Source organism: Tamandua tetradactyla, chromosome 8, assembly GCF_023851605.1.
Source record: "Tamandua tetradactyla isolate mTamTet1 chromosome 8, mTamTet1.pri, whole genome shotgun sequence".
Lineage (NCBI taxonomy): Eukaryota > Metazoa > Chordata > Mammalia > Pilosa > Myrmecophagidae > Tamandua > Tamandua tetradactyla.
This window is the reverse complement of record NC_135334.1, coordinates 103,708,310-103,723,007: the sequence shown is the minus strand read 5'-3', so window position 1 is coordinate 103,723,007 and position 14,698 is coordinate 103,708,310.

The following is a 14,698-nucleotide window of genomic DNA, read 5'->3' as shown; positions in this document are numbered from 1 at the left end:
CCAAGGGGAAAGCCACAATGCTCAGATGGCCGAGGCTCAGAAGTCAGAGCCTGCATCTCTAAGTACTGGTCACCAGATCAGCTCTGGCTCCATGTGGAAGGAGAATGAATAGAGGTGAGGCTTACCGGGGGTCATGATAGGGACTGGCTTCAACAGGCTTCCTGGGGAAGAAGTTTTGCAAAGGTCAGGCCTTAGCAAGAGACATGTGGGTATCGGTGCAATGAATGGCAATAAAGAGATGAAGCCAGGCAACCTACCCATGCTGCTTTCTGTGCTCTGAAAATCCCATCTCACACAGATCAGCTTAAGGCATCACGCACAGGATCCTAACCTGTGTTTATCAGCCCTTCAATTTTGCACATATAGCTAAGAAGGCAGGGCCTCGGATCTGCAGCCCCTGTTTGGATGAAAGAGAAATTTGTTCTATATCCTCCCCAAAAGCCTTAGCCCTGAACCCAAGATACAGGCCCAATTCTCTAAAGCAGAGAGAGAAACAGAGAAATAGAGGGAAACTAACTTTTCTGACAGTCTTTTGCTTTCCCTTAGTTATATCTGGAGATTTTGCTCTGAGGCCACTATGAACAATGTTTGATTTGAACTTCACATTAACCTTGAGAGCTTGATCTTATTAGCTCTTTTTTTTTTTTTTTTTTAAACGTGGGCAGGCACTGGGAATTGAACCCAGGTCTCCAGCATGGCAGGCAAGAACTCTACCACTGTGCCACCGTGGCCTGCCCTGTTATTCCCATTTTATAGGCAAGGAAACCAAGACCCAGACAGAGTAACTGGCTTTTCAAAGTCAGTCTTTCAGAGGTGGAACTCAGGCTGATTGACTGCAAGGGGGCTAAGCCTGGAGCCAGGCTTACAACTGTCTCCACATCAACAGACCACCCACTCAGCCTGTGATTCGAGAACTGATACCTACCCAGCAGGGGGGTTTGCCTGGGGCCACAGACCACAGGGAAGCAAGGAGCTTAGAGTTCCTCCAGCGCAGTGGCACCTCCCCACCCCGGCTGGCCCCCAGTCCTGATGGCTGTGGGGTCCTCAGTCACCGAGCCTTGAGGGGCCAGGGCAGGGGTCATGCTTTCTTGTAACCAGAGAGCATGCATGGCTGGGGCCACGTGTGTCAACGCGCTAATGTTTCATGATTGCAACTTAGACCCTCAGTCCCACACAACCTCCCAGAACAATCATTGCAAAGCGATACCTGCCGGCTGTCCTCTGATTATTTTACAGCCCTCCCCAGCTCCAGCTGTACCCTGCTCTCCTCTCTGGTTTCTTTTCCCTCCCTGGACCTGGCAGGTGGAGGAGGAGTTAGGAATGAGGACTAGGAAAGGGGGAAGGGATTAACTCTCTCTTTTCCACCACTCCCTAACCTTGCCAGTCTCACTCCCTCTCAGAGGGAGCTCTGAGACCAGCAGCCCTGGCCAGGAGAGATGGGCTAGTAGGTACCGGGCACCTGGGCCAGGCAAAGGCCTGGGTGCTTGGCATAGATGAGACATCAATTCCCATGGCAGCCTGGAAGACAGGGAGAACTTGTCCAGCTGCCTGGTTTCTCACTATGTACCTTGAAGAGGAGGTAGGCACAGGGTGGCAGAGTTGAGCCAGACCCTAGAGACAGATCCCTTTCATTCGATGACCTCATTTTTCAGAGGTGGCCGGGAACCTCCTCACCCAAAGTCGGATGGCCATGAAGCAAGATTTTCCATCCCCTGGTCCAGGGTCGTCCCAATGCCCCCCAGCTGCCTCTCATGATGCCTGTCACTAGAGTGGTATCTGTAGGGTACAGCGTGGAAAGCAAACAACAGTGGTCCATAGGTGAAGGTGTGAACATTTTATTTGAACGCATATTAGAAAAAAGAACTATCAAAACTGTGACCTTTTTTGGCTTTTATAACTTAGGGTGAGGCAAGATATATTAAAGTAAAAGAGAAAAGTGGGCTGTTTGAAAGAAATATATTAAATTGTAAGGCCAATGTATTAGGATATGTCAAAAAAAAAAATCATGAAAATAGAAAAAGTGAGTGAAGTTAGGAAAACACCAGTGCAGGGCATGGTGGGGTTTGGGGCAGATGACTTGTGTTAGGATTCCAGCTGTTTACCAGCTGCCTGAACTTGGGGAAGCCTAACCTCTATTTCTATTTCTAGAAAATGAAGACAGCAGCAGGGTTTTTTTGTGACTCGGATGGCATCAGGCATGTCAAGCCCACAGAACTGCTCTCTCTTCAGCCCCAGACTGTGCTAAGAGGTGAGGGCCAAGCCGGGTGGGTCCAGGGTGTGGCAGGTCTTGAACGTCTGCTTTGCCCTTGGTGTAAGAGCTACAGGAGCCACAGCGATGGTGCTGGGGCTGGTCCTGAGCTGCACTGACCTGGTTGCCATGAGCTGGTAGAAGATGAGTCAGGCAGCGTGCATTGGAAGGAGCCAGGTGGGTCCCCGAAAGTCAGCAAGCAGACTGTGGCCCTCCTGTAGAGAAGGTGGAGTCTAGACTATGGTCTGAAGGGGCAGGAGATGATGCAGCCAAGAGGTAAGGTGGAGAGGGCAGTAATGGGCAGCAATTGAATGTAGAAGTGTGTTATGGGTAAGGGAGCTGGGGATTCCAGGAACCTGGTCAGACCGTGGATAAAGAGGCCTTGCTGGCTGCAGATGCCTTGGACAAGTGCAGAGTGTGCAATGCACTGCTGAAGAGCAACAACGCTAGGAGCAGACCACCTGGATTCAAACCCTAGCTCCCTCACTTACCAGCTCTGGCACCTGCTCTGGGCATTCATTTCTTTGCCTGTAATATGAAGACAAAAAATTATGCCTACCTCACAGGATGAAATGAGGAACATATGAAACACTCAGGCTCAGCATATAATAAATACTTCACAAATGTCCTCTTAATATTTGAAAGGCACTAATAGAATGCTAATGTCTTAGGCCAGGCTAAACTTGACCCTGACTTCCACACAGGGCAAGGGGACTGATTTACAGACAGCATGGCCGAGATCACTCAGGCTTGCAGCCACAGGCCTTCCCGTACCTTTTTTCCACTCCATACTGTCTTCTTCTGGACCTAGGGTGGGTATCCCTGGGGAGTCCAGGCAGCTTGTCCTTAGCACCCCAGTGAAGCCCTTTGACCTAACATTATCCCAGCATTTTGTAGCTATAGCTTGACCTTCAGGGCAAGAGTGTGGGAATGACAGGGAGAAAGAGGTAACTTTTTACCTCTTCTCCAAAGTTCATGACTGAAGTTTAGAGGTTCAGAATAAAGGGCTGGTGACAACCATTTGAGCCTTTGCCATGCTACCATTCCCTTCTATAAGACTGCTTTGAGTGCCTGGGGGGCTCCTTGCTCCATGTCCCCTTCATATCCCAGCTCTTTTCCTAGTGCTTACTTATACTGCACTGTAATTGCTGCTTTCTGTGTTCTGCCTCATGCACTAGAATGTCAACTTCATGCTATCAGGGCTGTACCTGGAGCATTATTGCTTTATCACCTGTACCTAGCATTCCACCTGGTAAGTAGGAGGCACTTAGTAACTTTTGTTTAATGAATGTCTAGGTTAACTCTTCACCATCCATCACACCAGGCTTTGGCCTTGCTTAAGGAGATGTGCCAGTGGCTCTGTGATTTGATGTCAGAGGTGATTGAGGTCAGATGACCCCTATCTGAAACTAAAATGTCTGATACCAATACCCTGCCATACCTACTCTGGAATTACTCCCAGACAGTCTGACATCCTGACTTTCTAGGGTTACAGACTTTGGGAAGCAGGATCCTTGAAACTGTTGTTTAGCCACTTACTGTACAGATGGAACTCAGAGAAGCAAGTGACTTGCTGGTGAATTAGTGGCAGAATAAGACCTAAAACCTGAATGGCTCAGTCCTAGCCATGGCTCTTTCTATAATGCCAAATGGCCTTCCTTCCAGTCGTCATCTGCCCAAGAGACCTGGAATGGAGCCTGGAACCTTCCTTCCTGCAGCCAGACAGCTGGAGCCCCTTCCTTCTTGGATCCTTCCTACCAGGAGCCTGTTTGTTTTCTCACTTTTAATAGATTGGACACCCTATTCACAGACCACAGACGGTCCGGGAGGGGAGAAAATGTTTTGCAAATGGAAAAACCAGTTCAGGTCCAGCAGGAAGTCAATGCATGCTGCTAGCTCTTTTGGGAAGGGGGAGGAGAGGAAAAGGCCTGGGCTGCATCTGCAGGAAAGGGTTAGTTAAATGCCTAGCAGATCCTGAGTCTCACAGCCCTGACTGGGGGGAGAACAGGAATTCCTTTTCCAAGCTGTAGTCAGTGAGGCAACAAAGTGTAGTGAGAGGTTCGTACATTTTAAAATTTATTAAAACACCTTATCATCACGTCCCAAAATAACTTGGCCTAAGGTGGGGCAGATAATCTTCATTTATTATCTAGCACCCCAATAAATTCTGATCACAGTGTTCTGCAGGCTTAAGAAGTTTTTGAAACTTGAGAATTTGAAACCTGGGTATGACCTTGCCATTTGTTAGCTGTGACCTCCCTGAGCCTTAAATTTCTCATCTGTCAAATTGGCATAGCTGTGATACATTTCTAGGAGGGTTGTTGTGAAGAGTATATGAAAAACCAGTTTGAAGGACTTAGCACAGGGACCTGCATGTTGTAAGCGCATAAACATTTTCATTAATGTATAAAGTCAGAATTGTGTTTTCCAGAAATTCAGTGGAAGTCCTCATTAAGAAATAGTCAACATTGAGACAGAAAGTAGATTAGCAGTTACGAGGGGCTGGGGAGCTATTGCTTAATAGTTCCAGAATTTCTATTTGGGGTCATTAACAAGTCTGGTAATGGACGGCAGTGGTGGTGGCACAACATTTGCAAACGTAATTAATACCATTGAAGTGTAGACTTAAAAATGGTGAAGACTGGAAATTTTGTTACATATATGTTACTATAATAAAAATAAAAAAGAACATGAAAAATATAAAAACTCAAAGCAGGAAAAGAATTGAACTTCCTAGAAAGTTTTGTGTCTTCCTTGAGGTTTGATCAAAGTGAAGATGACCCAGGGTGCCAAGTCCCTTGACAGACATGAAAGGGCATCTCCAGAGGTCACTCCTGAAAGAAGGACACGTATGCGTGTCAGGGAGGTTTTGGAAGGGAGAATGAAAGTGTAAACTGAGGAAGAGAAGGCACTGGGACAATTTTGAGGAATGAATAAATTAGGGAAGAGAGAGAACAGGATTTTTTTTTTTTCTAAATCCGTATGAACTATGGGATGGATCCTAGTTAATATTTTTTGAAAGGAGTAAGTAAAAATACAGATTCATTTGTAATTACTTTTGGCTGCTGGTTGATACTTCCTGGTATATAGACTCGGTCATAAGGGCCCACAGATCTGTTAGTGCTATATTATCTATTATATATTATCTATTAGTATTTTATCATCTATTAGGTTTTTATTATCTATTATATATATTCACACATAAATATTCCTTGAAACATATATCATGTATCTGTCGCTTGGCTTTGAATTTATTAGAGAGTGTGCTTTGAAGCCTCTTAGTCAAAGCATTTTCCAAAGCCTATCCATGAGGTTCACAAATGCCCTGGCTGAGATGGTTGGCTTGAATAGTTTCCCCAGATATAGGAAGGTTTTTTTTTATAAAAAGTCTATTGGAATAGCAGAAGAATGAGCCCAAGATGTAATTCAGTGTAGAGATTCAAAGCACAGTTCTGGAGACAGATTGTCATGGTTTCTATCCTATCTCTACTACTCATTAGCAGAGACCTTGGGAAAGCTCTTTAATCTCCCTCCACCTCAGTTTCCTCAGCTATAAAATGGAAATAATAGTAGTACCGACCTCATAGTATTGCTGTGATAAAATTAAATGTTCTGAGGCACTTAGAACAGTGGCTGAAACACAGTGAGCATTAATTTGTGTTAGCTATTAATTTGATTGCCAAGGTGATGAAACCATGAAATGAGCTCTCAAGGGAGGTCACAATTTATCAATGTTCTGCTGATATCCAGGAAGATAAAGGATTGGTTTAAAATCGAGTTTTGCAAGCCCTTTTACACATGCCCAAGGATACACTTAAAATATTATTGGGCTTCAGGACTCTGTCCCCTATAGAAGTTTTGTACAACCAGCAAATTCCAGCAGAAACATCTTTCTTCAAAGGTCTAGAAGACTTAAAGGGCTACCATAACAGGCAAATGACAAATCAAGAAAAAGTCTACTTAAAAGCAGTAGTATCTTCTGGCAGCCTGTCTGGCCCCTCCCTTACCCTTCTCCAACTCAGCACAGAGCCAGCCTGTGCTCCAAATGTGATTCCTGGTGCGGTTCTGGAAGGAGCAGAGCAACCCTTATTCACATTCTGAGCACACGTATGTCTGGCCCAGTCTACCTGGTGGTGGCCTGAGAGATTTACCATCCCAGAACTTGTTCTGCATGTAGAAGGCAGCTCACATAACTCTCTGCAGAAGCTGTGGGAGAGCAGTCAAGTTGTGCTGTCTGGAGTAGAGGATTTCTGGTTATAGGACATACACTGCAATGCCTAGGACTGTGAGGAAAATATTTCCTAGGGAACAAAGGACATTTGTGCCATGTAAACAGGAATTCCTAGGGCCACACATGTGTGCCCAAGGTGAGACACAGGAACAGAAAAGACAAGGAGACTCTTACACTTTAACCTGGAGCTATTCTTCAAACTGATTGTATAGATAAGCCCTAAAGGAGAAGCATTCACACAGGTCAATCTGCAAAGACTGATGTTTTGGTTTGCTAAAGCTGCTGGAATGCAATATACCAGAAGTAGGTTGCCTATTATAGAGGGGATTCATTAAGTTACAAGTTACTATTCTAAGGCCATGAAAATGTTCAAATTACGGTGCCAACAAGAGGATACCTTCTCAAAGAAAGGCCAATTTTCTCTCTCAAGTGTTTCTCTGTCACATGGGACGCACAAGACGATGCCTGCTATTCTTTGCTCCCAGCTTCTGGTTTCAAACTGCTCTCTCAGCTTCTGGCATCTCTTGAGACTTCTGGCATCTTCTGCATCTCCAAACATATGCATCTGCTCTCTGTGTCAGCTCTTATATGGACTCCAGAAAACTAATTAAGACCCACCTTCAATGGGCAAGGTCACGTCTCCATCTAATCAAAAGGTCCCACCCACAATTGGGTGTGTTGCATCTCCATGGAAACAACCTAATCAAAAGGTCCCACCCAAACAATAGGACTGCCCTACAAAATTGCACTAGGATTAAAAGGATAAAAGGATATGGCTTTTCTGGGGGTACATAACTGTTTCAAACTAGCACAACTGAGAAAGGTGTTTTCTTTTTTTCCTTCTTCTTCTTTTTTTTTTTTTTTTTTTTTTTTTTTTTTTTTGTTAGTTCCTAGAAATCAAGGACCTGGGACATATCTTACAAAGACTTTTTTAAAATGGGCCTATTATTGATAAAATGGGCCTAAATATACTCAAAGAGCTAAATGAAAACATGGAAAAGGAATGAAAGGAAATCAGGAAAACAGTAAATGAACACAAAAAAGAGTATCAATTAGGCAGAAATTATGAAAAGGAGCAAGCAGAACTGAAGAAATTTAAAATTCCTTAGAGAGATAACAACAGCAAATCGAAGCTGACAGAATCAGTGAACTTGAAGATAAAACATCCAGCCTGGGAAATAGAAAGAGGAAAAAAATGAAGAAAAGTGAACAAAGCCTGAAGAACATGTGGGACACCATCAAACATACCAATATTTGCATCTGGGATTCTCAGAAGGAGAAGGAAAGAGGCAGAGAGAATATTCAAAGAAATAATGGCTGAAAACTTCCCAAACTTAACAAAAGACATGAATGTACACATCCAAGATGTTCAGTGAATTCCAAAAGGATAAACCCAAATTGTCATTTGCCAAAAATAAGGAGAAAATTCATAACACTACAAGAGAGAAGCAATGTGTTATATACAAGGGACGCTTAATAAGATTAAGTGCCAATTTCTCATCAGAATCCATGGAGACAAGAAGGCTGTGGGTGACGTATTTCAAGTGTTAAAAGCAAAATATTTCTAACCAAGAGTTCTATACCCAGCATGTCATGGTTAGGGACAGGTGTCAACTTGGCCAAGTTGTGGTACCTGTTCATCTGATTGGGCAAGCGCTGGCCTGTCTGTTGCAATGAGGACATTTCATAGGATTAGGTCATGATCACATCAGCTACATCCACAGCTGATTCCATTTGTAATCAGCCAAAGGGGAGTGCCTTCTACAATTAGTGATGCTAAATCCAATCATGGGAAGCCTTTTAAGGAGGTCTCAGAGGAGACAGGTTCCATTCCTGCTTTGGCTGGTGAGCCTCTCCTGTGGAGTTCGTCCAGGCCATCCATTGGAGTCATCGGCTTCGCAGCCTGCCCTGTGGATTTTGGACTCTGCGTTCCTACGGTCACGTGAGACACTTTCATAAATTTTATATTTGCAAGTGTTCCCTGTTGGTTCTGTTTCTCTAGAGAACCCTAACTAATACACAGCAAAACTTTTTCTCAAAAGTGAGAGAGAGAGTAAGACATTCCCAGATAAACAAAAGCTAAGGTAGTTCATCACCAATAGACCAGGCCTGCAGGAAATATGGAAGAGAATTCTTCAGATTGAAAGAAAAGGGGAATAGACAATAGATTAACGTTGCATGCAGAAATAAAGATCTCTCGTGAGGATAACAACACAGGTAAATATTAATTCTAGTATTATTGTATTTTTAGTTTTGTAACTCCAATTTTTACTTTCTACAGGATCTAAAAGGCAAATACAAAAATTGTAATAACTCAGTGGTTTTGGATTCATAATATATAAACATGTAACTTTTAACAAGAGCTCCATAAATGTGGAGAGTCAGAGGAAAATACTGTATGTGTACTATTGAAGTTAAATTTGTATCCAAGTGTTTTGGTTTGCTAAAGCTGATGAAGTGCAATATACCAGAAATGGGTTGGCCTTTACAATAAGGATTTATTAACCTACAAGCTCACAGTTCTTAGGCCATGGAAATGCCCAACTGAAGGCATCAATAGGCAATGCCTCCTCCTGAAGGCTGGCTACTGGCTAGTTTGGACTCCTCTGTCAGATGACAAGGTACATGGCCACTTTTTTGCTCCTTCTCTCCTGGATTTCATTGCTTTCAGCTTCTGGCTTCAGTGATTTCCTCTCTGAGCTTCTCTGTGACATTTTTCTGTCTTTTACCCTCCTATAAAAGACTCCAGTAAAAGGATGGAGACCCATCCTGCAGCACTCCTCAACTGAAATAACCTAATCAAAAGGGCCCACACCATAGGTCTACACCCACAGGAATGGATTAAAGGAACATGATCTTTTCTGGGGTTCATACAGCTTCAAACCATCACACAAAGCAAATGAGGTTGTTATAGATTTAGGATGTTACATTTAAACCCTAAGGAAACTACAAATAAAGTATCAGCGAATGTGCAAGCTCACAGAGTTACAGTTTGCCTGAGATGGGGGCAGAAGACAGGGGAAATGGGGAAGTAATGCATAATGGGTGACAATTTCTGTTTGGGGAAAAGGGAAAGTTTTTGTAATGAACATTGGTGAGGATACCACAATATTATGAATGTGATTAATTCCATTGAATGGTAAGCTTGGGAATAGTTGAGATGGAAAAGTTTGTGATATATATATATATTCCCACAATTTTTTAAAAAGGAGCAAGTAAAGAGACAATGACAATTAAATTACATGATCCTGAGTCAGAGTTAATAAAGGAGGAGAAAAGGCTCAAAGAGACATAATTGAGACATAAGAAAAAACTGGAATATAAGCTATAAGTTTTATATCAATGTTAAATTTCTTGAATTTGATAACCATATTCACAGTAATTACATAAGTTAATATCCTTGTTCTTAGTAAATGTACATGGCACTATTAAGTGTTTAAGAAGCATGATATATACAAACTACACTCAAGTGTTCAGAAAATGAATTGATAAATAGATAAGAAAATAGATTGATAACAGATAGATAAATAGATAGATAGATGGATACAAAGTATATACAGCAAATGTGACAAAATGTTAAAAGTGGTGCATCGGGGTATGTGGGTGAGTAGGGGTATATTGTAGTTTCTGTATGGTGTTGTACTATTTTTTGCAACTGTCCTGTAAGTCTGAAAGTATTTCAAAATGAAAAGTTAAAAATATATATATATTATTGGTATGCAACAGCCAGAGCTGTGCAGAGGTACCTGTCTAGCCACAACTTCGTATAGACAGCTTAGCTGGGCTATGGCTGGTGGAGGGAGTGTGCGGTTACTGTTTTTTGTGCCTAAGACTATATTCTCTCCTACATCATTTCTTTCAATCAAACTGATAGATCCATACTCTAATAGGGGCAGGGGAAAGCCCTCAAGCTCTAGTCCTACTTTTGATCTCACTCCATAATCTGTTTGTTTCTTCCCAACTTTTAACTGTGCAGCTTTCCATTTTGTTTCCAACTCTGCTCTGTCCTCTTAGAATTCAGATTTCACCATTCAGATCTACTCAAAGGAATCAACATTTGTTCACTCAACATTTCCTCCTGTTTCTGACTACCTTGGTGAACATGCCTTCTTAGTCCTTGAGCATCAGATTTTGCCTAGGTCTGCACAGTCCCCCGAAGTGGGGGTTATATATCTACTACTACTCCCCCTCGTTCCCATTCCAAGAAAGGGAGGAAAATGAGAACCACTTTGGAAAACTGCCTCTTCCCTAATTGAAGTGCCCACCTGCCTTAAGATCCTAGGTAGGGTCTGGCCTAATGTTTTCAGGATTGGGTGGAATCCTCTTCCAGATGCCATCACCAGTGCCTAGTGTTGAGACTTTCTCACAGCCCTCCCATTCCAGAGATCCCACCAGCCACCACATGAGGCCAGTTCACAAAACATGGCAACTGCCTTCTGGGAGACCAAGTTTGAGGAGTTTGTGACTCCAGTACTGTTTATGTCAGGTGGTCTTGGGTAAGCCACAGAAGCTACTGGCACTTAACATTCCCCCAGTTCTCAGTTGCTGCTGCCAAAGGGAATTGCCAAAACCGGTGTCTCCCATAAATGCCTCTTTGAGGCAAACACCTGGCATTATAAAATTGTGAAGGACATCTCAGTTCATGTTGAGGTTGGGTGGAATCCAAGGCCTCATTAACTCTTTTCTAGGTAGGTTTCAAGATGCTGGAAACTTGATCTCATTTGACCGGAGACAACATGGAGCCACGGCCACTCCAGAAGGGTCTTTCCTCATGTACTGGCTCCCCCTCCTCCCCCAGCCTTCACCGTTACAAGCAACACTAGGGGATTCAGAACTGGTTCCCTTTAGGAGCAGTGGGCATAGATGCTGGGTGGAGATAGAAAAGTCACTAACAAGCAGCTCAGCTTGGCCCCATCCCAAATCCCAGAACTCCAAAGGTAAAGCCGAAATGGGTGAGTTGTTTTCTTTCTTTTCAGAAAGCAAACACTGTAGCTAGGGCTTGTTCTCTCTGGCAGTTACAACTTGTTTGACATTTGAGTTAGTAGTGCTGAAAAGAGAAAAATTCACCCTCGAGGAAAGAATGCCGTTTCCGTGGCTAATTGACTGGCTGACACCTCCCTCCTTCATCCCTTCCCTCTGGAGCCTGCCAGGCAGCCTTGCTAGGTCATTTGCCATGGTTGATGGCCTCAGCAATTTATTGCCACTGGGCCAGGGGAATGCCAGACTGCCAATTCTGCAGTGTATTCACTGTGGTTTATGGGTCCATTTTTCAGCTTGCAGTGGGTCCATTTGTTCTCTATCAAAAGATTGTCTGATTGCAGAACTGGAATCATCTGGAGTAAGCTTTCCAGGAACTGCTGTTTCCAAAATGCTCACTGAGAGTTTGCAGGAGAAAGGCGCAGCAAAGCAACTCTTGAAACTGTCCTTTTCTCTTCTTCTTGGGGGACCTGGAGACAGAGGACTTTTGGCTCAAGTGACAGACCACCATACAAAGTTATGGAGACACTCGCCCATTCTCCTCTTCACTGGCAGGGTCTGTTCAGTATGACTCTCCACTGAGTAGTAGGGCCAACAGAAAATTACAGTAAAAAGCAAAGTCACCTAGTTTCCCAAGTTTCGCCTACATCTTAATTACTTAAGAAAGGATCTTTTTAAATACAGAGTCAGATCGGTAGGTCTGGGATGGAGCTAAATATTCTGTATTTCTAACAACCTTCTAGACGATCCTAAAGCCACTGGTCCTCAGACCACTCTCTGAGTAGCAGGAGTCTAGAGCAGTTTCCCAAATCTACTTATCACTGGGCAGACTTGGAGGGCTTTCCAGACATACTGGATCCTATGTCCCAAGCTCCAGGATTCTGATTCAATTAATCTGGGATGGAGCCAGAAGATAGTTTTTGTTTGTTTTAAATCTCCCCAGTGTTTACTATGGAGATGCACAAAGACATAGGTTTGAATATATATCAACTCTTTCTGGAAAGATGCAGAAGAAAAATAAGTCATTGTCCCTGGAAAAGGGACACTAAAGAGCTGGGGTAATTATTTACATTATACACTTTGGAATTGATTGTGTATTGTGAATAAATGCATATATTAATTTTCCAAAAGCATTAAAATACATATCCTGGGTGATTCCTCTGTTCTCCAGGTTTGGGAATCACTTATCTATTGGAGGAAGCAGTGGACTAAATTTGTTTCAGTCACTCACTCAACCAACTTTCCATGAGATCTTTGGCAGCTCCTCGAGTTCCTTACATGTCAAAGAGAGGAATTAAACTAACAAACTTTTATATTCAGAGATGAGAATTCTATACGAATTTAAAAGGAGATAGTAAAGGAAATAGGTAAAGTGACCACATATTATAGTCCAATGAGTTTTCCATCTTTTAAACTTCTATGCAAAAATCCAATATATAACTAAGTAGATCAAAATGGATCGACTCAAGTCAAAGTGGTTAATGAGGCATGGAATCAAACCACTTGTCCAAATTCTCTTTGCCTTTATGGTGGATCCTGCACCACTTGTCCATGAATCATTAGGAATCCTTGGGTTTTAGTTTGAGAACCATTGAACTGGTCTAATTCTATCCTATTCCAGGCATGGAAATTGAAGCCTGATGAAGGTAAGTAACTTTTCAGGGTCATCCAGTGAGTTAATATGAAACTTGATTCTATTACTGACTGGTTCATTAATCTTCTCTCTGCATTTTGCGAGACATCAAGAATGATTTGTTGTTGCTGATAGTACAGAAACTATAACTTCCATTTTTTCTATAAAATATACTCTATATTTATTTCCATAAGAGGCACTATCTCACCAGAAGGACAGATTAAATTCATACGAGGTGTGGACACAGGTGAGGTTGTATACATCAAGGCAAGTATGTCTTACCCATATTGAAATTCCCCATTATCCTCTGAAATTCAGCAGGGTACCCTAACTTCTAAGGCTAAACCTTGTTAGTGTAATGTGACTATGTTGTAATAGACAAAAATGGGAAAAAGAGGGACTAGATCATGTAAAAATACACAAATAGCTTTGAGAGAAGGGAAAGTAACCGAAATATATCATAAGTGAGGAAGAGACTTTGAGGAAAGAAAACATGGCATAATGAGGACTGTGTATTTCTTGGCTCCAGCTTCCATTTTAAAACCTTGTTTCCTTTAAGAAAATCTATTTTCCCCCCAACCTGTCTCCTGATTGACTTTCACTTGATATGGTTGCTCAACAGCACCTATCAGTTAATCCTTCCATATGGTTAAAATTAAACCCCCAATCCATGCTCATTTCCCCTCTTGCGCTTGCTAATTTCTTATGAAGATTATCCTTCCAGCTAAATTACCCTCATTCTTTATCATTGCATCCATATTTTTCCTGGAAACCATAAGGGTTCTTGGGGAATGGGAGGCTGCCTAGAACACTTCCTTTGTCTTGATATACTCCCCACTTTTGCATTTTTCCTGGATCAAATGAGAGAATGGCCAGAAGTAGGGGTTTTGAATTCAGTGACCTCTTAAATTTCCTGTAACCTAGGGACTGACTATGTGAGACCTTTGCTGTGAGGGGGGGTCTTGCTCTCAGAACTCTGTACTTCTCCCCTCACGTCCGAGACTTAAAACAAGACAAACAGTCTTCTGTGTCATACTGACCCTGAAAGCCAATGCCGCCAAGCTATTTCCTTTTGATGGACACAGTTTGGATTCCTAAGACCTCACAACAGCTGCCCTAAAAGAATATGAGCTGGCCCTGCATTCCCAGCCTTCATGTTTACAATATGAGGTTTTCATGTACTAAGGATGCCAAGCATGATTTGAATATAGGCATAGGACTAATTTATTCAGTATGTTTTGCCATCTAATGCAAGGCCATACCTAATGATGGACTTTTGCCAACTGACTCCATTGGCTTTCTGATGGAAAACTGATAAATGATGAGATTTCAGGTTTAGCCTGAATCCTAAAAGGCTGGTAAGCCCTTGACGCGTAACAGGAACCATAGACTAAAGTGCTTCTTCATCTCCCACATGGAATAATTGTTGTACCCTGACAAGTTAAAATCTTGAGCTCTAGGCTCAATTTTCTGTTCCCAGGGTTGTTCCTCATTCAAGAAAAACACCCATTAGCACCACACAGGGGCAGGCCCATTACTTTTGCTCCTTTTATGAGTCTTGTTGTTATTTATTTCTGCCCAAGTTGGCTGCACACAAACCCAGTCCCAC